Source organism: Chrysochloris asiatica, unplaced genomic scaffold (assembly GCF_000296735.1).
Source record: "Chrysochloris asiatica unplaced genomic scaffold, ChrAsi1.0 scaffold00235, whole genome shotgun sequence".
Classification (NCBI taxonomy): domain Eukaryota; kingdom Metazoa; phylum Chordata; class Mammalia; order Afrosoricida; family Chrysochloridae; genus Chrysochloris; species Chrysochloris asiatica.
The window spans coordinates 2940661-2961522 of record NW_006408753.1 but is presented as its reverse complement, the minus strand read 5'-3'; the positions used below and the strand labels follow the sequence as shown (position 1 = coordinate 2961522).

The 20862-nt window shown below is 36.3% G+C and overlaps 1 protein-coding gene and 1 pseudogene across 1 annotated transcript in view; one reads left to right on the top strand and one right to left on the bottom strand.

Annotated features, from left to right (window-relative positions):
* MDGA2 (MAM domain containing glycosylphosphatidylinositol anchor 2) overlaps nt 1–20862 on the bottom strand; it is a 1390890-nt gene that overhangs the window by 1129317 nt on the left and 240711 nt on the right. The gene's annotated exons all lie outside the window — the stretch shown is intronic.
* The window catches only part of LOC102831677, a 99217-nt pseudogene continuing 79138 nt past the window's right edge, over nt 784–20862 (top strand).

Sequence of the window (20862 nt, the reverse complement as noted above, 5' to 3'; positions counted from 1 at the left end):
TATATGTATATGTTGTTATTGTTATGTGCCATAGCTACGGAAGGAGAACGCCTCATCTTTCTCCCGCGGAACAGCTGGTAGTTTCGAATTATTGACCTTGAGGTTTGCAGCCCAAGTCGTAACACACACACACACACACACACACACACACAATTTTATCAGATATTCCTGGGTGCTTCTGGGGGGGAAAAAGAGAGAAACTTTTCAAAGTATGGCGATTCAAAATTACTTCCTCCAAAGTAATATTTAGCAATCTGATATTTTTCCATGTTGCCATAGATTAAAGTGAGCTGAGCTAGGCTGTTGTCTCTGTTTGAATGAAATATAAAACTGTTTTAAATTTGAATGTTGTTATTATTGTTGTTAAATGCCATCGAGTCAGTTCTGACTCAGGGTTTCCAAAGAGCGGCTGCTGGGTTTGAACCACCAACCTTGAGGTTGTGTATCCTACAGGACAGTATAGGATAAGAAACCACTGTAATGGATACATTTGTCCCATTAGATTCAATTGTTATCTGTCACTACTATGGTGTCAATGTTGGCCTAAAATTAATACTAGGAAAAGCCAAAGGTTCAGGAGCAAAATATGTCCCACATACTCTAAAGATAAAGCCACATTTTGGTAGTTTAGTAAGGCATGAGATCAGTAAAAACAACTGAACCATCACTTTCCCACTGCACCATCCACTATTACTTTAAACCTGTCTTAGATTCTTGTCCCTTTATTTGACTCTCTCTGTCAATAACAACACATGTTCTCTGATAAAGCCTAGTAACAAAAAGATGCTACTCGAGCTCGGGGCCTTGCAAGGCTTCGAGCCCACAGAGGCTTCCGAGCCCGAGGTGAGCCCCGAGAAGCGACTACAGGCACAAAAACGCAGGGTCGGAGAGCTGATAGGCTTCTGGGTGAAAGCCTTCCCTTGGACATAGGAGTCGTGGATGAGCCTCGCTGGGGATAAAGAAAAACTTAGCACACAAAGATGTGTCTTCTAGTAATGGTGGTCATTAACTTGTCAGTTGAAAGAATATACCCTTCCTCGTCTCCTTTTCATGACATAAAGAGGAAAGAAGAGTGAAGAAACTTGAAGACACATGGAAACAATCAGTCTGTTGGACTAATGCACTACATGAACATCAATCACCATGACCCTAAGATCAGAAGAACTAGATGACGCCTGGCTACCACTACCAACTGCTCTGAAAAGGGATCACATTAGAATGTTTTAGATAGAGTGGGAGAAAATGTGCAACAAAATTCAAAATCATAAGAGACCAGGCATATTGGTTTGATGTTGTTGTTGTTGTTGTTGTTATGTACCGTGGAGTCGGTTCCGACCCATAGCGACCCTGTACAGGGTTTCCGAGGTTATAAATCTTTACGGGAGCAGAAAGTCTCATCTTTCTCCCGAGGAACAGCTGGTAGTTTCAAACTGCTGTCCTTGAGGTTCGCAGCCCGATCCGTAACCACTACACTACCAGAGCTGTCATTGGTCTGATGACGTTGTTGTTCATTGCCATCTAGTGGGTTCCAACACACAGCAACCCTGCATAGCATTTCTGAGGAGTGGCTGGTGAACTTGAACTGCTGACCTTGTGGTTCCAACTGATTTTGCAGTTCAGCGCATTAACCCACAGCATCACACTACACTGACAGAGACTGGTGAAACCCTCAGTACCATCGCCCTTAGTCATCCTTCAGATTTGCAACTGAACTCTTAGCCCAGTTGCTGAATTTTCAACCAAACAATTGACAGGTCTGTAAGGCAAACAATAATGCTAGTAAGATATGAATATCTTTAAAATATCAACCATTGGAGATTAAAAGGGTTAACATTTACACAAGGACAACATTTGGAAGGGTTTGGAAATGAGGAATAGAAACAGGAAGTGAGAGAACTGATGTTGCATTGAGGGGATTGTAATCACTGAGATGAAACAAAATGTGTATGAATTCTTGAATGTGAAGCTGATGATCTGCTCTGTAAACTTTCACCCGTCACAATAAAAAGTTCAAACAAACAAAGAGATGCAGAGAATTTGTATCCCTAACATCTTATTCAAAACCTGGTTTATATGCCAAATTTATTATACTATTTCATACAGCTAAGTGACAAAGTATTTAACAATGTTGCCAAGTTAAAACTAATATAACTTCAACGGCTATATTTTAATAGCCTAAAAGATAAGGGAGGTCAATTACCAAATTATTTAAAACAAAACAAAAACTTAAATATACTCTTTCAAAACTTTGGTACTTTATTTGATCAATTATTCATTCTAAACTAATTCATTCTCATTAATTTTTTTTTTTTTGACCTTTTCATTCGGCACCAATTCTTCACCTATTTTCAATAAATTTCCAAATTTCAACTTGCATTGTAGTCTCCTATGACATTCTTACAAAAAAGTTAGTTAACATACAAATATTATTTTAATTCAAATCCAGAGACCATTTTTCTGCTAATCCCTAGTCTGTGACAACGCATTCATCTATCCCATAAATTTCATTATGTATTTAATTATTTCTTATAGGTAATGCCAGAACTATTCTTTAGAAATGAAAATAATATTAGAGTACTAAAGTATACAAATAGGAGCAATGGTGGTGCTGTCAGTTAGGCATTAAGTGCCGATCGCAAGATCAGCAGTTCAGACTCACTAGTTTCTCTGAAGGAGAAAGATGAAGCTGTCTGCCCCTGTAAATATTTACAAACTTGAAGCCCCTCTATACTGTTGCTATGACTCAAAATTGACTCTATGGCCGTAGATATTGTTTTGGTTTTAAGGTATGTAACAGAAAACTCGCAAAAATCACAGGATCTCATAATATTTACTAGTAGGCACTGAAGTATTTAAGAATATCTACAAATGTCTGCATAATACCCATCTTTTCCATCATATTATAAGCTCTATAAATTCAGGAATAGCATCTGTTTTGTTCATAGTATATCTGCAGGCATAGAATGATGACTGTTATATTATTAAGTACTAAATAGATGTTTATTAAATAAATATATTAATTAAAATATACGTGAATTATTGAAGTTATTATAATGCATTTTGATAATAAGTGTACTTGGCGTGGTTTTACACCATTATTTATCAAGTGCAGACTAATTCTTCTATTGTTTTCAATTAAATTTCAAATTTCAACTTGCATTAACATTATTACAAAAAGGTTAATCAACATGCAAATATTATGTAAATTCAAAGTCAGAATCCATTTATCTATAGAACAATCCCTAGTCTGTGGCAAAGCATTTATTTATCCTAAAATTTATTTATTTATCCTGAAAATATAAAAATGTATATTTAATTGGATATTTCCTTTGGATCTAATTGACATTTCATAATGTTCTCTGATTTTCATTCTCATGGAACCAACTTTAGAAAAACACTAATCACTTTTTCACACATTCATTCAGGAATACTAAGCAGAAATTATATAGAAATCTCACTTTCCTCAGTGGAGTAGAAAGAAATCATGACTAAGAGTAGGGTCCTATCTTCTGTTAACAAATAAATAACTTGGAGGAGAGGTCAGGGTTACAGATAAATGACTGCAAAACTGCAGAGGATATTAAGTGAAGAGAAAGAATAAAGAACAGGAGACTTTAGGAGATGATATTGACAAGAATTATCAAATATGGACTCCTGGTTTGGCACAATGGAATCTGCACTAGACTGCAAACCTCAGGGTCAGCAGTTTAAATCCACCAGCTGCTCTTCAGAAACCCTGTACAGTGTAGTTATGAGTTGGCATGCTTAACAACAGCAACAATAATCTATGAAAGTAGTAGTATTTAAGTTTGAAATCTTAAGGCAGATAGAACTTAGATGTCAGGGAGGTCATTCAAATAGATTGACCATGAAGAACAAAGACTTAAATTGGACTGACATTCAAGGCGGCTTCAAAAAGTTCATGGGAAAATGAAATGAAAATATAATGAACTTTTCCTATAAATTGTGTGTTGCTCCCTCATATAAGATATAGAATAAAAAAGTATGAAAAATAAAATTGATGAAAGACATAGCTAATTGTGCTCTCAAAATTCTACTTTTCTGAGAAAGAGAAGGGGCTTGTTGCGGGCTCCCCACTCTCTGAGGTATGACATTGTCTTGATATTTGCCACATAAGCTTTGGAGATAAAACTGGCTAGCTGAGTACCTTGTAGTTCCTCAGCTATGGTGCTAGGTGGAACATGCTTTGCATAAAATTTCAGCCCACATTAGGGTTTCCAAGACTGATTTTTAAGGAAGCAAACTGGCATCCCTAAATTTTTCTCCTGTGGTGTGGCTAATGGATTCAAATAACCAACATTTTGGTTTACAGCTTAACCACTGTGACATCATGGTTTCTTGGCAGAAGCTGAGGATGACTTCTGGAAAGATGGCAGGTTAGGAGACAAGCTGCAGAGACCATCTACAACATAGATATGGAAGACTAAAAGAAACAGATGCATATGACAGTCCTCGAACTTAGAGCTTCAGGAAAAGGGATAGAGAGCTAGATTGAATTTTTACTGGGAGAAGAACCCACACAGGCCCTACAAGAAAAGGAGACAAACAAGTGAAGCAAATCAGCGAGCCAGATGCAGCATGGCTTTGGAAGCAGACAGCAGCTTAGCGATGCAGATTCACACCAGTAACTGGTGGTGACAAAGATGTGATTCATTCTTGTTTCTCACAATTCACTAACGACCAAAGGTGTGGCTACCCCGACCCTCGTCCACCCCAAGAACAACATTTGCTCTCTAGGAGGTAGGAACTGAGCAGATGTGAGTCACACAGGTATGACAAGCATCATTGTGAGTTGTGTACTATCTGCACCACCTCCAGTGCTGGTATTAAAGTAACCACTACTCCAGCCCTGCAGAGCCAGTTATGGCTAGGCCAGGACTAGTGGGAACTCTCATGACTAGCTCCGTTACTGGCTCTGACTAACATCGAGGCCTGAAAGATCCTGATTCTAGCTGTTTGGGGACCTGAACAATCAACTTCTGCATTGGGTACTATGAATATAGACAACACCTAGCCATATAGTAACTCCATCTGATCATGAGTTCCTACACCACCTGATCAGTAATAATACAGCAACCAACACCAGCCAAAGCCACCCTAAACTGAGCCACACAAATGGCAAACAGAAAACTGTGCATCTGTCTCCAATTCTCTAGTCACATTCATCAGGAGGCAGTTGGTGAGTCTGAAGAACACATCAACATGCAATCATCAGTTAAATACAAATACAACATTATCACAATGTCTTCGAGGCAGCAGATATTTTCTGTTCAAATGAAGAAACAAAACAGAGTGGCTCAAACAAGTGACAAAGATGCAGAGCAAATGTATGTTTCTGAGGAAGAAAAGGCATTGAAACTACATGGAAAAGAATTCAGAAAAGTGGAATTAAGATACTTTCAGAGGATTGAGAGAAAAATCAGTGAAGGCAAGGAGAACGCTGAAAAAATTTCTCACTGCCTGGTCCTGGGTCAATCTCATAATTGTTGCTATGCCTGAGTCCATCACAGCTGCCACTGTGCCAATCCATTACATTGTGGGTCTTCTTCTTTTTCTCCGACACTTCATTTTACCAAACATGATAGACTTATCCAGTTACTGGTCTCTCCTGATAACATGTATGAAGTATGAGAGACCAAGTTCAGCCATCCTGGCTTCCACGGAGCACTCTAGTTGTACTTCTTCGAACATAGATTTGTTTGTGCTTTTGGCAGTCCAAGGTACTCTTTAATATTCTCCTCCAACACCCTAATTCAAATGCAGAAATTCTTCTATGGGCTTCCTTATTCATTGTCCAATTTCCCCATGCATATGGGGTTATTGAGAATATCATGGATTGGGTGAGGCACACCTTAGTCCTCAAACCAACATCTTTAATCTTCAACACTTCAAAAAGTTATTTTGCAGCAGATTTATCTAAGCCAATATATTGTTTGAGTTATTGACTGTTGCTTCCATGAGTGTTGATGGTTGATCTAAGAAAAATGATTTTTCTCTATTTATATGTATGTTGTTTATTGGTCCAGTGGTGAGGATTTTTGCTTTCTTTACACTGAGATGCATATTCATCAATAAGTATTTCAAGTGTTCTTCACTTTCAGCAAGCAAAGTTGTATCATCTGCATATCGCAGGTTGTTAATGAGTCTTCTTCCAATCCTGATGCCACATTTTTCTTCATATAATCCAGATTTTCAGATTATTTGTTCAGCATGCATATTGAATAAGTATGGTGAAAGAATACCACCCTGGTGCATAAACTTGCTAATTGTAAACCATTCGGTGTTCCTTCCCATGTTCTATTCAACAACTGCCTCTTGCTCCATGTACAGGTTCCTTATGAGCACAATTAAGTGTTCTGGAATACTCATATTTCACAATGTTGTCCATAGCTTGTCATTATCCACACAATCAAAAGTATTTGCATAATCAATAAAGCACAGGTAAATATCTTTCTGGTAGTCTCTTCTTTTGGCCAAAATCCATTTGACGTCAGCAATGATTATCCCTTATTCCATGTTCTCTTCTCAATCTAGCTTGAACCTCTGGAAGTTCTCTGTCAATGTATGGTTGCATCAATTTCTGTATTACCTTTAGTAAAACTTTATTCGCAGGGTAGATCAATGATATTGTCCAATGATTTCAGTATTCTGTTGGGTCACCTCTCTTTGGAATGGTTACAAATATGGATCTTTTCCAGTCAGCTGGCCAGGTAATGGTCTTCCAAATTTCTTGGCACCAAAGAATGAATGCCTCCAGTGTCACCTCAGTTTGTTGAAAGATTTCAATTTGTATTTCATCAATTGCTGGTACCTTGTTCTTTGCCAATGCCTTCAATGCACCTTAGACTTCTTCCTTCAGGATCACTGGCTCCTGATCATATGCTACCTTTTGAAATGGTTGAGCATCAATCATTTTCTTTGGTACAGTGACTCTGAAGATTCCTTCTATCTTATTTTGATGCTTTCTGCATCATTCAGTAATTTGCCCAGAGAATCCTTCAATACCACAAGTCAAGGCTTGAATTTTTTTCTTCAATTCCCTCAGCTTGAGAAATGCTGAGAGTGTTCTTCCCTTTTGGCTTTCCAACTCCAGGTTTTTCCACATTTCGTTATAATATTTGACTTTGTTTTCTTGAACTGACCTTTGAAATTTGCTGTTCAGCTCTTGTGCCTCCTATTTCTTTCATTTGCTTTAGCAACTTTACACTGGAGAGCAAGTTTCAGAGTCTCTTCTAACATCCATTTTAGCCTTTTCCTTCTTACTTGTCTTCTTATGACCTTAGTATACCAGGTGATTACCAGATTCAAAATGGCCAATGCCAGTCCATTTCAGCTCACTAATGCCTACGATATCGATGTTAATGCGTTCCATATCATATTTCACAATTTCCAATTTTCTTAGATTCATACCTTGTGCAATCTATGTTCTAATTATTAATGATGCTTACAGCTGTTTCTCTTCATTTTGAGTTGTGTCACAACAGCAAATGAAGGTTCTGAGGGTTTAATCCATTTGCATCATCATGATCAATTCTACTTTGAGGTGGCAGCTCTTCCTCAGTTGCATTTTGTTTGCCTTCCATCCTGAGGGGCTCATATTCCAGCACTATATCTGACAGTGTTCATTGCTATTCATAAGGATTTTAATGGTTAAATATTCAGAAATAGTTAGTCTCTCCTTCTTCCTAGTCTGTCTTCGTCTGGACTTTCATCTGAAACCTGTTTACCATGGATAACCATGCTAGTATTTAAAATATCCGTGGCATAGCTTCCAGAATTACAGCAACACACAAGACACCACAGTATGACAAACTGACAGATGAGTTGTTATTGTTGTTGTTAAGTGCCGTCGAGTCAATTCTGAACCATAGCGATCCTGTATAGGGTACCCAAGGAGCAGCTGGTGAGCTTGAACCACCAACCTTGCAGTTGAAATGACTATGCAGTCTGATGCATTAGCCTACAGTGCCACACTAGGACAAGTGGTGGTGGTGGGGAGAGACACTCAAGTACATCAGAATGTATCATCAAAAGAGTAAAATGAGAATCCACAAGCTGAGAATAAAATGTGTGCAATGACGTATCAGATAAAGGAGTAATCTCTAAAATTTTTAGAAAAGTTCACCTCCTCAACAACAACAAAAACAAATAATATAATAAAAAAATGGGCAGAGGACATACTTCCAAGAAGACATGCTTAAGCTCTCTTCACAAACTGGGGATTACCATAGTCTTGATGATGTTTTGATGAGTAAGAATTGCAGACCTGTTCTTGTTAATTTGCCACTGATCTGATTTTGATTCTTGGAGACACCACGTGTGTAGGGAAGGACTGCTCCATAGAATTCTCAATGTTGAAACCTTTCAGAATCAAGGCACAAGGCCTCTTTTCTGGGGTGCATGTGTTGTGTTCAAATCATCAAGCTTTTGGTTAGTAGTCAAGAAGTTAAATTTAAACCATTTTGTTCTTTAAATTAAAGAACAATTTAAACCATCCAGGGATTCCACCTTGCAGGCCTATAGACCTCAAACTGTTTCAGCTATCTTACATACATCAGCCCAACAGCCCACAAATGGTGAAACTGTTACTCAAAAATTCCTTGCTAAAGATCCTAGAGATGTTGTATTACTGTCCCAAAGAACATCATGAGAGTAACAGTGCTCAGATGCATCTCATCTATTAGCTGATATTTTATTTTCTTTCTAAGTTCAGTCACATACTCAGACATAACAAAAATATTTAAAGTGTGAAATGTTTTGTGTTTAGAACTGACTTATAACAATGTATCTACCCTCCAACAATGATTCAAAATTAAATGCACCAGATGAAAAAATTAAACCATGGGCTTGAAATGATTCATTGTACATATTTCTTCTGATTTTAATGCATGAGAAAAGCAAATGTCCCTAAAAAGGTTGGGATATATAATAGCTCACTGAATATAAACATTTAATATGATCTGAACCCAGCCACGATTCAAAATAGATCATAAACTTTCAATGAGACCCCCAAATTGGAAGACTATAAAATTATAAAGCAAAACCATTTAACTTACTAAAACTCTATCAGTCATTCAAATGCCATAGATTTTGATGACTTATGAAGAGATGCCATGTCCTATCGACATCATAAATCTAACATAATCCATCTTAAGGTCTACACTTAACAGTGCTTCAACTGTGAAATGCTCATTTAAATCCACAGTTCAATGATTTTCTTAAGCAATGACTGCATAATGTTGGAATTATTGATGTCAATCTCATATAGTAGCTCCCTGATAGATTTACTCAAAATCTGAGGCTTCTTCGTACTGTAAGGGTGCCAGCAATCTCTGAGGTTGATAGAAGGAAAAGGAGACACGGCCCAAGTTAAGATAAGGCTTAGCTGACTTATCTTCTTTTCTAAATCTCAACCACAATTCAGAGTTCAACTTTAGAACACTACAATGTTTCTATACAATATCATAAAATTTGATTAAATGGCATTCAAGAAAAGTTTAATGATAATTTGTTTTCTTAAAGTGAATTATAAAATTTGTTTCATGTTCATTTATGTTGGCTTGTGTTACCTTGTCCTATTGTATAGTCATTCGTTTGACTGTATATTTTTTATAACAAATCTAATACAATTGCATACATTTTACAGAAATAATATTGCTTTCTTTGCTGTGTTACTGAAGCAAAGTTTTTGATGTTTCATTCTAGCTAAACGAAAATTTCCAGTTAACAAATTTTATAGTGGAATGATTTACTCAAATTATTCATACCTTTATTGAGGATCTTCTCTTGCATTTTTATACAGGAGAAAACAAAATAGTAATAGGTTATGTCCTCAAACAGTTTACAATTTAGAAGATATTTAAAAACTATTGCTTAAATAAATAAATAGGATAATTTAATATTTTTGTGCAATAGCATCTAACATAAAAAAAGATGGATCATTTAACCATTTCACATTTATTATTTTGTATGTGTGATATGTTTTTTGAGCACTCATAATGAGAAATTAATGTCAATTAGCATTTATTTCAGCAGCAGCAAAGACCAAAATTAATCACAATGCTATAACTTCTTATCATGCAATATCTGATATATATTGTCCCAAAGGGTAATAATCATACTTATGTGGTAGCTGCAAAATGTTTGAAATTCATGGAACTTAAATCACATTAAATTAGCATTCCAGAGACCTAGGAGTCCTGGTGTGGTTGTGGGTTACTGCAATGCACTGCAAAGTCGTTTGAACCATCTTACCAGCCATTGCTCGGAAACCTTATACAGGGTCGTGCTTCATTTGCTTAACCGATTAATGAATATTTGAATGTGTATATGCTGAGATATAATTATTACCATATTACTTGACTTGGAAAAGGCAATGCTTATGTAGCATACTTAGCTTCAAGTATTCATTAATCTTTAAAACTATCTATAGTGAAACCATGCCATCTTCCGCATCACACTTCACTCAGTAAAGCAACCAAAGCACAGGAAATTAAAGATAAATCAATTATTTTTATTCAAAAAGAATGATGATATATATATATATATATATAAACATACACTGCTGTGGGTTAATGCACTGGTGCAAAGTGTGTTTGAACTGCAAGGTTTGTGGTTCAAGTTTCAATTATTTTTATTCAAAAAGAATGATGATATATATATATATATATATATATATGGAGCTCTGGTAGCGTAGTGGTTACGACTTGGGCTGTGAACCGCAAGGTCGGCAGTTCGAAACTACCAGCTGCTCCACGGGAGAAAGATGAGGCTTTCTACTCCCGTAAAGATTTACACCCTCGGAAACCCTGTACAGGGTCGCTATGAGTCGGTTCCGACTCCACGGCACATAACAACAACAACAACATATATATATATATACCTTTGAATATCTAGCCCTGTAGAATATATTTGTTGGTTGCCTCTTCAACATCTAATTCCCATTTCTCCCACCAATTTAACTCTCCCATGGTTAATTGCCTCAACATCATTCCCAGCCTTTTGACTCTCAGCTTCAGGGGTCGCCATGCTTAAATCAGATAGAACATCCCATCCACTGAGTTACTGACTCTGATTCAGGAATGAGGAGCAATCCAGACCAAGTCAAAGAATCCTAAGTAAATAAGTTCTGGAGCTTCCAGGAAAGTGTTTTCCCTTCTTTTTTGGAAGAAATGTCTTCTCTTCCTTTGGATGGTTGAACCTTTGGTGGCCAACATGTAGAAAACTGATCTGACAATAAGCTGACCCATAGGGTAAGCAAAGTCTAGAGACAGAGAAACAAATCACGGTCCAGATGACATCACAAACTTTTAGATCAAACTTGCCTCAGGTCAACAAAATTTCTTATGGGGCTGTAGGATAAGCATGAGAACGCTGGTCACAAGATCAGTAGTTCAAATCCACCAACGGCTCCTTGGAAATTCTATACAGTGTTGCTATGAGTCAGGACCAACTTGGCAATGCCTAACAACAACAATCTAGCAAATTGTTATTTATGTAATTTTTTAGATGTTTCTGCATAATTCAAGGGCAAACTACAAGTCATTGGGAAATGTATGCTTATCCATATGACAAAAAAAAATGGCTATTTTATCTGCTAAAATATTCTAGTGCAATACATTCATGAAAGAAAATTACCCAAAATTTAATCACAAGAAATTGCTCATTGAGACTCAGCACAGCTTCAACATATTTGTGATATTAACAAATAATTTTCAAATATCAACAAATGTTTTCACATATAGGTATTTGTCCTTTGGGACTGAAAAAAAAAAAAAAAAGATAAAAAGCACCTTTTGTTGAATTTTTTTTTCGAAAGAATATAGGGAAAAAATATGACTAGAGCTTATCTCTGACTGCAATGTACGAATCTTACAATGACTAAAATCAAGAGAAGTCAAGCTTAAAACACCATGGAGCTCGGAAGGGAAATTATGATGTCAAAATATATCCTTCAGCAACAGTTTCCGCAGAGATATTAATGTATCATAATGTGTACACTCACCCCAGGAGTACAAAAAATCAGAAGAAAACAAGAGGATATTTAGAGCAAAATACTGAAAAAGTAGATTATAACTCTCAAAATACTATTTTTTCTTAACTCTACATTTAAAAACAAAACAAAACCACAATATACAAACTACAGAGGGAACTAATGAAATAAACATATTTTAAGTTTATACTAAATGCCAAACATTATATAGACAATTCAGTATAAATAGATAGAGGCAATGAACTTTTGCCATTCCACTGCTGAGTTCAATAAAGTCATGCATTGATAGCTCTAATCAGTTATTCCACACATCTACAAATAAAGCAAGCTATTGAGTGGTATGTTACTCAAGCATTACAAAGAATAGCCAATTCTTGAACATTTATGTATATGAAAATGATTAAAATGTCTAGTAACCTAATTGTAACAGTCTACTGATAGTTGTTTACTAAACTATTATTCCTCTACTGGAAAACTGAACAATTGTGATGTCAAGAAAAGATGTCTTCAACATATTCTATGTCTCAAATTTCCTCACTTTATGCTAGGTCATTTTTATTTGCTCTGTTTTCACTTTATATCTGTTTCTTATTTTGTCTTCTACATGTCTTTTGCTATTAAAATACAAGCTATCAAATACAAACACTTACTGATGAAGATCAAACACCACAGCCTTCGCTATGGATTGCATCTCATTGTAAAGAAAACAATAATCTTCACCACTGGACCAATAAACAACATTCTTATCAACGGAGAAATGATTGAAGTTGTCTGACTTAATTTTTCTTGGATCAACTATTCAATGCTCATGAAAACAGCAGCCAAAAAATCAAACAACATATTGCATTAGGCAGATGTGCTGCACAAGATGTTTTTAAAGTGTTGAAGAGCAAAGATGTCAGCTTGAGGACTAAGGTGCGCCTGACCCAACACACGGTATTTTCAATAACCTCTTATGCATGTGAAAGTTGGGCAGTGAATAAGAAAGACCGCCGTAGAAGAATTGATGCATTTGAGTTATGGTGTTGGAGGAGAATATTGAAAGTACCATGGGCTGCCAAAAGAACCAACAGATCTGTGTTAGAAGAAGTGCAGCCAGATGGAGGCCGGGAGGGGCACACTTCATCTCTCATACTTTGGACATATTGTCAGGAAGGACCAGTCACTGGAGAAGGATATCATATTTGATAAGGTGGAGGGTCAGAGAAAAAGAGGAAGACCCCCAGCGAGATGGACTGGCAAAGTGGCAGTATCAATGGGCAACAATTGTGAGGTTGGCCTAGGACCGGACAGTGGTTTGTTCTGCTGTGCATATGGTTGCTATGAGTCAGTAACGACTCAATGGCACCTAACAACAACAATAACATCGAATGCTGTTTTGCTTCATATTTTTACCAAGTACTGGTGAATATCTTCATGGAATAATTATTCTGATTTTATGTAGATACTTATACAACATAGTAGAAAAATAAAGGTTAACATAAAGGCTATAAGATTTATACCAATTAAAAATATTTCATTTACTTTTTAGATTGTAACATATTTTGCATTCATTATGAGTGAAAGCACACGTTCTAATTAAGAGGCTGATTTAGCTTTTGACTTCAATCTTTTCCTTGGGTTTTCATGGAATTCTTACTCTTCCACATACCCTGTTGTTTCTGTTGTTAACTGCTATAGAGTCAGTTCTGACTCACAGTGACCATGTATATGGTTTCCAAGGAGAGGCTGGGGGTTTGAACCGCTGACCTTGCATTTAGCACTTCAGTGCTTATCCTACAACACCACACCAGGACTCCTCCACACACTCTAATGTTTTTCATTCTGTTCCTTTAAACTCTTATTTTGTATAAAGCTTTTCTCTTAAAAATACTCTTTTGGGTACTTAAAATGCGTCTCTATTTAAAGGGAAAGCATTTGTTTTTTATATGTAATGCTTAATTTAAATTGTTGATGTTTTTCTTTGAAAAAAAATGAATGGTAAAAGCAAGTAAAGAAATGGTAAAGGTTAAGAACTTGTAAGCTTTCATTTGATTCTTAGAAAAGCAGAGGAATCATTCTACCCTTTAGGACTCTTGCTGATTACTTTTCAATTCTCTTTGTATCAATCTTCTTCTGGAGCATCCTGTCAGATGGAAAGAAATCCTGAGTTCACACCAAAATCATCCATTCTTATTTTCAGGTACCCAATCAATCATATTTTTCTAGATAACGATTTCCAACTCGGTAATCACTATTTTATTTCCTCTCTGCTGGATTTAAAGGCAAAACAAGAGTCCAAAGTTTGCTTGTTTGTTTTTTCTTATTCCTGTAATATTTACTTAATGATTAATCAGTGCATTGGAGTTCATTATGCTTTTCTATAATAAAACGCCTACGTAAAGCCAAAAACTAAATCGGTAGAGCCAAATGCATAAGAAATATTCTGGAAAGAACACATATTTCTTAAAAATTGCTTCCTTGTCTCTGTACCTGGTTTACTAGCAAAGTTAATTCTAGATCTGATCTGGTGAAGTGTAGATCTCTGAGCTGTCTTCCCAGTGAGGTACTGTACCATAAAACCACACTACTTCACTTATTCTCATTGACATCTATGAGTTCCTTTAGGATTTGTGGTCATAAGAGACTGTTCTCTCTTTAATGGTGTTTTTCTGTATTTTTTAAAGTCACCCTAAGCTTCAGATTTGACAAGTTTGCCCTTTCTGAAACTAATCAAAATAATGTACCCAAAGATAGCTATAAAACACATTTCTTAAAGCATTACTAAATTAAGTTATTATTATTCAGCCCCCAAATAATTTACAAATAAAAGATAGAGGGAGAAAGAAAGAAGAGAAAATTATGAAGGCAGGAAGAAAGAAGGAAAAGAAGCAGATAATATGATCTTTGAAAAGTCTGCAATAATACAATATTGTTTGTTAGAAAAAAGATATAAAACTCGGATTTTAAAAGTCTTTAGTATAAAACAAACCCATTGTCATTGAATTATTCCCAACTGTTTATCAGAAAGAGTTCCGGAGGTGCTAAAGGTCAGCAGTTCAAACCTAACAGCCTTGTTACAACAATGTTGCTATGAGTCAGAATCAAAGTGATCACAGTGGTTAATCTGTATGGCAGCAGATTACAACATTTCTATTCCAAGGAACAGTTGGCAGGTTCCAACCACCAACTTTTGGGCTAGCATCCAGGTGTTTACCCACTGTGGCCCCCAAACTCCCAAAAGCCTTAAGTAGATCTCAAGTTTTAAGCTAAGAGACATCACATAAATCTCTCAAATTCAAGTGCTCATATTCAGTATAGCTCTTTAAGAGAACTCCTCCTCCTATGGATAAAATGCTTATTTCACTTTCAAAGATGTCTTCCGTTCTGTGGGAAAAGGTCATATTTTAATCAGCTCCCTCACTATCCCTCTGACAAAAGTTGGACTCTGTAAAGTTACAGAACCAGAGCTACACGTTAGTGCCCTACCATAAAAATGTGTTGTGCTGCAAAGAAAGCAATGTGCATGCATCTTTATGTTTGCAAATATTTTTAGATATAAAGCAATAAACTTTTCATAACGTAAAATAAAACAAAACAAAAACATAGCTTAAATTCTTAAAGTGCTGAAATGGATTGTCCAAAAGGATAATTGCTCCTCCTACCACACTCGAGTAACCCATGGGATTCCTTTCCCAGAAAAGGCTGATGTCAATGATGAGGGAAACTGCATACTATGAACCTATGTGAACTTTCTAATGTAAAAATCTATAAGCTGGACATTAAAGTGTAAGTATTTTGCAAGCCCAAGATATTATATTAGCCCTTTTTTTTTTTTTTTTTTAAGGTAGGACAGATTTCAAGTAAGTGTGCTCAAAAATAGATATAGAACACCTGACAGGAGACAGTTGACATTTTATTAACAACTCCATTAAAATAAATGAGTTCACAGCCCAGCAAAAATCAAGAATCAATAGGAATTTCAAATTAAGTACTTGACATGTTAGAAATGAAGGTATACTTTTGAACACCAAAGGAGTATCTGTGATCATTCCTTGAAATATGATTCTGAACTACTGGATTCATTACACAAAAGACTCAAATAAGTTAACCTAAAGTTAATGAAGAAACCAAATTAAAACTCTTATTTGCCCTCCCCAATGTATGTTGTTGTTGTTGTTAAGTGCCAGCGAGACGGTACCAACTCATAATTACCCTATGCACAACAGAGTGAAACACTGCCCAATCTGGGCCAACCTCACAATTGTTGCTATGATTGAGCCCATTGATGCTGTCACTATGTCAATCCCTCTCATTGGGGGTCTTCCACTTTTTATCCAACCCTCCACTTTACCAAACAAGATATCCTTCTCCAGTGACTGGTCCCTCCTGACAATATGTCCAAAGTATGAAAGAAAAAGTCTGGCCATCCTGGCTTCCAAGGAGCACTCGGGCTGTATTTCTTCCAAAACAGATCTCTTTGTTCTTTTGGCAGCCCATGGCACTTTCAATATTCACCTCCAGCACCATAACCCAAATGCATCAATTCTTCTATGGTCTTCCTTATTCACTATCCAAGTTTCTCCTGCATATGAGGTTATTGAAAATACCATGACTTTTAATAACAACATAAAAATAACTAACACGACAAGATTTGCTATCGCTGTATTTAAATCAATGACAACATATCAATGCTTTTCAATAAACATTAGAAACAAATAAAATTTTGATGTTAAGTTTAAACATATCCCATATTAAGAGTGTTTTACAAACTAGTTTTTTGTTGTTGTTGTTGTTGTTTTTCTGGAGAATATAAATGCCCCAATGTGTAGGATTGGTATTATCCAGAAATAAAAATACATTGTAAAACGATATTAATACAGGATACATTTCAACTTAACATCAAAATTTTATTTGTTTTCTAATGCTTATTGAAAAGCATTGACATTTTGTCATGGATTTAAATACAGTGATAGCAAACCTTGTCCTATTACTTATTTAACTTTGTTAAGTGCCGCCAGTCTCAGTTCTGATTCATAGCGACCCTATGCATAGAATGAAATGCTGCTGGTTCTGTGCCATCCTCACAATTCTTATGTTTGAATCTATTGTTGCTGCCACTGTGTCAACTGAAGATGTCAACTGTCTTTTTCGCTGACCCTCCAATCTTGTCTTCGATATAATAATTAACAAAACAATTAGCATCCACTCAGTAGGCGCACACACACAGGAAACTAAAATTGAATTGTATCATCTCCAAAGTCAGTCTCCACCTTCTCATGGACATATTACTTGCAGGCAGGACATATTACTCATTGATTCAATGAGTGTCATTATTAGTATGTTGTTGTTGTTGCTAAGTGCCATTTACTCAGTTCTGACCCATAACCACCCTGTATAGGGTTTCCAAAGGATGATTGGTGAATTTGAACTGCCAACCTCGTGGCTCAAACCAACCCTGCAGTCCAGGGCATTAACCTGCAGTGCCACACCAGGACTCCATTATTGTTGTTGTTAAGTGCCATTGAGTTGATTCCGACCCACAGTGACCCTATATAGGGTTTCCAAGGAGCAGCTGGTGAGTTTGTACCAACCACCTACCTTGCAGTTCAAATGACTTTGCAGTCTGACGCATTAGCCCACAGCGCTACACCAGGACTCCTCCATTATTAGTATTAGTATACAAATGTTAAATAAGGAAATAGAAAATTGGATTTGGATAATTATTTCTTGGGTGCTCTCACTATAGTATTTTTTAGCCTTATTTTACAGATGATAAAACTGAGACTCAGAGAATTTAATAATCTGTCCGAGCCAACAATTCTGGACGCTCTCTTCAAGTCAGCTCAAATTTCAAATGGAGTAATATGAACATCAACGTGCATAAGAATGAATTTGCTTTTTTTGAAAGTCAAACACACTTTTCATTTTTATACACACTTCATTCTCAATACTTTACTAAACTAAAACAAACAAATGAGTTAATATAAACACATAGAGCCTTTGGATCTCATATTCTGTAGGTAAACCAATGATTTTCTCTTACAGTACAAATGTTTTTCTTTAATGTGTGTAGCTGTTGTTGTTAAGTGCCGTCAAGTTTGTTCTGACCCATAGCGACCCTGTACAGGGTTTCCAAGGCTGTAAATCTTTATGGGAGCAGAAAGCCTCATCTTGCTCCTGCGGAGTGGCTGGTAGTTTCGAACTGCTGACCTTAAGGTTCACAGCCCGATTTGTAACCACTACGCTACCAGTGTGTAGTAGGTTAATAAAAACAGTTCAATGCTGTTTTCCTGGATATTTGAATATCCAGAAACACACAAATTAAATATAACTAGAACTATATTCAGTTTATATACTCACTAAATAAATTATTTTTCTCTTTGCTTTAAATAATTATACATATGCAGTTTTATGTAATGTCATTGTCATATAACTTGGGAGTGTATTTAAAATATTAAAGTTTGAACATTGCTAAATGAATGAGATACAAAATAGCTATTGAAATAGTGTTTCTAAGTTTTAAATGATAAGAATTAGAAGAAATAAGATTTTCAGTAGTAGCAAAGGTATTTCCTCCAAATAGAGTGAAATCGGTATAATAATTCCAACACTAAATTAAATTTTAAAGTAACTATTATGTTCAGAAATGTATCCCTTGCTTATACTTTTTCCAAAGCCCATTATTCCTGCGCAAGTACTACCCTAACCAGGTTATATTCATTAAATGCCAGAATTTCAATTTCCCAAAGAGATTGACACTTTCAGGCAATCTCTACAATTTTAGAGGCAATTCAATCTATTTTGATTTTAAATTGATTAGCATCTTTGGAAATAATGTGTAGCGAATTGCTGAGCTAATCAAGGTAAATGGAGCCATGCATTAAACATTCAAGAATGTTATTCAATCACAAAACAACCCACACTTCCAAACTCCAAATCAACAAATTAAAGCTGCCCTTTGAGAAACCTAATTTCTTTGGCTCATCAGTATTGTTGTATACATTTATATAGTTATCAAACACTAGCAACATGGTCCTGAAAAGGAAGCAACCTGTCCTCCATTCCTCCATATCTGGGCATGCCAATTAAACAAAGGCCAAAGAGGGCAAAAAAAATAATGAAAATACAATCAACAGTCCATTTATCTTGCTCTATCGGTTTTCAAATGACAAGGCACTTAGAATGTTCTGTTAGGTGCTGTCGAGGTGGTTCAGTTATTAAGGTAAAACTAACCTTAATCAGAATCAACCAAATAGGCTTGAGTGTGTAGTAAAGGTTTAACACAAACTTCTGGGTTCAATATAATTTTATATTGGACTAAATTATTGTTGTCTTTGGAACTTGTATACATTATACTTACCACAGAGATATGAAATAAGAAATTACGATATAAACAATGACTTATTTCAACTGTAACATGTTTTTTGTTAAAGCAACTTTAGGGAATGCTTTTAGATCAAGATTCTTCTAGTATAATAATTATAGTATAGTCCAAAAGGGTGAGTCAAAAAGTAATGCTAAAGAATCATAACAACCTTTATTCAAGAAAAACTATGCAAATGTGAAGTTACTGTTTTTCAACGTGTCTTTCCATCCAGATCTATGTATTTCTGAAGATAGTGCTTCCATGAAGAATTCTGTGTTCTCTTATTTACACCAAATCAAAATAGCACTTTTCTCAGCCTCAAATTGTGTGCCTTTTAAATGGTCTTTGAGTTTGGGAAATGAATGTAAATCTGAACGGACAAGATCAAGACTGTTGAGTGGATGGGGTAAGCTTTCCCAGTGAAATTCGCATAGGAGAGCCATTGCCACCCTCGATGAATGCGCAGGTGCATTGTCATGATGAAAAATAGTCAGATAACTTTCCTGGCCTTTTTCAAAATCCAAAACCTATTCTGATTGTGAATTGTTCATAACATCATCTTCATTAGCTTTGATCTTTCTTACAGATGGATGGAGAGATCAACACTTTGAGCTAGCTGATCTCCATGCATTGTTTTTTGCTCCCACAGAGCCTAGAGTTTACTAAAGCAAAGATGTTCGTGTGAAACTGAAAATGCTCACATGAGATTCCGACTTCAACAGCTCTTACATCAAGACAACTCGATAGTCTTCTTTCACCAAATTCTGGATTTTAGCCATAGTTGCTTCATTTGTCTAGGCTGACCGTCTTCCCTCTGTTAGCTCATCTTCGAGGTTTCCCCAAATTTCATAAAAACACTTGGTCCATTTAAAAATTGTTGTTTTATGTGGGGTAGCATTGCCATTAACTTTGACGTGAAGCTTCAATTATTTGGGAAGACGTTCACTTGAATTAACTGTGACCTCCTCAGGATCGAATTTTCCTTGGCACCAAAAGTATGTTTTTTCTTTTGAAAAAAAATCCTAACAAAACCTAGACAGATGTATTAATAATGTAAGAACCTCTCTGCAGTAGTCCACAGATCTCAGAGACATATTTAAATACTTTTTGTTTGGAGTAAATCCATGCATGTCTGAACTGGAGCCTTAGTTGGTGTGTGTTGTTACTGTTAGGTGCTGTTGAGTTGGTTCAGACTCATAGCGACTATGCACAACAGAAAAAAACACTGCCTAGTCCTGAGCTCTGGTAGCATAGTGGTTACGAATTGGGCTGCGAACCTTAAGGTCAGTGGTTCGAAACTACCAGCCGCTCCGCAGGAGAAAGATGAGGCTTTCTACTCCCGTAAAGATTTACACCCTCGGAAACCCTGACAGGGTCACTATGGGTCGGAACCGACTAGATGGCACTTAACAACAACGACAACAAGTCCTGCACCATCCTCACAATTGTTGTTACTATTGAGCCAACTGCTGTGGTCACTCTGCCAATCCATCTCTCTGGG